Genomic DNA, 2,854 nt, shown 5'->3' on the forward strand with positions numbered 1-2,854 from the left:
TGTACATGGGCTATTCATGTCTCCTGATGCTCCAACTTAAGGGCAGCATGGAATCCTGTTAAGGGCCGCAGAACTGCTTCTTCTCCCTCCTGGCAGGCAGGAGATTCAGAGGGGGTGCCAAAGCAGTTGAACCCCACTTCAATTCCTTGTCCATTCATGCTGTTTGCAGGAGATGAGGGCCCAATCCCACCAGAGTCAGGCTGGCCAGCCCCTGTTCCTAAGCTGGGTGAGCAGCCAGGAGTACCAGCCATGTCTGCTGAGTGCCAGATCCTGCCAGATCTCTGCAAGCTCTGGAGGCCAAGACCTAACTGCACCCACCTTTTAAAAACACTAGCTCTGCTATTCGTGGCAGGGGTGTGGACAGTGTGGCATTGACCTCACTGCCTGCGCTACAGTCATTCCCTAATCTATTCATTGCAGAAGAAAACACAAACAGGACTGTGACCCTTCAAGTTCCCTTCTGAGGTGCTCCTAGGAGGGTGTGCAGCTAAGAAGGACAGACTTTCACTCATTCCTCCTCCTGTTCTATTACACTCAACAGGTCAGCAATGCTTAGAACACTTGCCTGGGCAATACGATACCCAGGTTCAAACCCCTTCTCTGTCTGATTTGGAGCAAAGGCTCTGCTTCACATTTCTTAGCAGTGTCCTAAGCACTGGGCTATAGGACAGTCTGAGCTGGGTCTCACTCAGTATTCCCTCTTGCAACTATTGAAGATTATCATTAGCGCAGTGGTGTGACCTGGGTGTTTCAAGGCAGTAAGCCAAGCTACATAGATATTTTCACTCCCTCTGGACCCCGTAAGTTTCATCTAAGCTTGGATTTCTTTGGCAGCTCTACAGAACAGGGGTCCAGCCCCTCACAGCCTAGAACCTCATCCTACAGGGAGGCACCTACTCTGGCTTTTATAAAAACTGACCAGGGGTCACCCTTTTCTTTTAAAATGTGGCTGATGGTAGTGATGCCAGTGCCCACCATTTACATAATAGCCTACTGGTTGGAGCACACAAGAAGTGAGACATCTGGATTCAGTACTATCCTCAGCCTATGCCCCTTCTCCCATAACAGTGTCTTACCCACCAGGCTCTAAGCAACTCTGCAGGAAAGGCTTTTTTTCCATGAAATTTCTGGTTCCCAGTGGGTGCGTCTACATGAGGCACTTAATGCCTATTGGACTAATTCTACTCCGCATGAGTGCATCTGGCAAAACCTGTGCTAATGTACTAATGCGTAGTATCTTTATTCCAAAGGGCATTAACCATCACACAAAAAGCATTCATCTGCACTAAGGTGCAGTAGTGCCAATTATAACACATTTAGTACCTGTTATTACAGGTACTAAATGTAATGTGCCATAATTACGGCACATTAATGAATGTGTAGACATGGCCAGTGAGACTTAGGCAGGCGGTAGGCTCTTAGCTGCTGAGGCCAGGGCCATTCTGGGTATTTGCTTGTGTAGAAGCAGAACTGCAAATATCCAGGGAACATTCCTGTCTAACAAGGGAGGCTCTGATCAAGTTTAGCCTATCACTGACCAGGGATTTTTTTTTTTACTTGATTTTGAGCTTGGGTGCCTGAAGTCTACCTAAATCCTGCTGTAGCCACCTGAGGCCTTCATAGAATTTAGTCCTAAATGTCTCCAAGAATCTGGCTCCCAATTTAAGAATTCACAGGATTGGTGGGATTTTTGGGCCGGAGATCAGCTCAAACCAGTGGTGGTTCACACCTGGTGCTATCAGATATGGATTAAAGAAGCCCAGAGCCTAGGCACACCGTGACACAGGTGCCCTCCAAACCCTGTCCCCACACTATGGGACTGTGCGTTGGGATGATGAGTTACGGGGTAGGTGGGCCGTGGAACTGTAAGGCTAAGGGGAATGTGGGTGGCCAGATGGATAAAGTGGACAACCACAGCTATACTGCACCAGAGATAATCCATAAAAAGTTGTGTGGGTGTGTAGACAGACAAAAGCATGCAGGATGCTGGCACAGTTAACAGAACTTAGGCAACCAACCGCAGAGCAAGTAAAACAATTCAGCTCCAAATTATGGCAGGTGACCCCCAGAGCCCTTGTTTCACAGGGTTACAGGGCAGCTCAGGTAGGCAAGACCTCAATCTCTGAGCAGATCCAGCCCCAGCTGGCTGACAGGGACAGGGAATATGCCAAACAGCTTTAAGAAAAGCACCCAGTGCTTGATTTCAGCCCAAAGCAGCAGTTCTGTCATTTTAACTACACACCCTACCCTAACTGTCATGTAGGCTCTGTTTGGTTTTATTCATTGATTCTGAGATCTTTTGGTCAGGGACAGGCCTCCATCGTTGTTTAGCACCAAGCACACTGTTCTTATCCTTATTACCGTATTGTTATTATCGTAGTAGTAGTATTTTTGCGGGTCTAATGCCTGTTTTACGCTTTTATTTATAATATCCCTAGTATATTTCTAATTCCTTAGTTTAATTCCTACGTTTAATTTCTGCCTGTTGCCTGTTTCATCGCGTCCTTAACTTCCTGCAGAGCTTCAGGGTCCCCAGACCTCGCTGGCAAGTGTGCAAGGCACGGCTCGCCGGGCAACGCCTGGGACGGCCAGCTCCGCGCAGCCGGACCCAGCAACCCGCTCCCCGCTCGCCGCCCGCACGAGCCCGCGCGGCCCCGAGCTGCGGCCCAGGGCTCGGCAGCGGAGGCAGGGCAGCCGCACGGCCCCGAGACGCGGAGGGGCAGCGCTTGGCCTAAAGCGGGTCCCGTTCACCTGGTGTCAGTGGGGGGAGGTCGGTTTGCCCCGACTGGTTCTTCAGGAGCAGAAGGGTTTGAAGCTAACCCCACACAAGCCGCGCACGATGCCGTTCACAGGG

The sequence above is a fragment of the Crocodylus porosus genome, unplaced genomic scaffold (assembly GCF_001723895.1).
Source record: "Crocodylus porosus isolate Cpor-Errol unplaced genomic scaffold, CroPor_comp1, whole genome shotgun sequence".
NCBI classification, from domain to species: Eukaryota; Metazoa; Chordata; order Crocodylia; family Crocodylidae; genus Crocodylus; species Crocodylus porosus.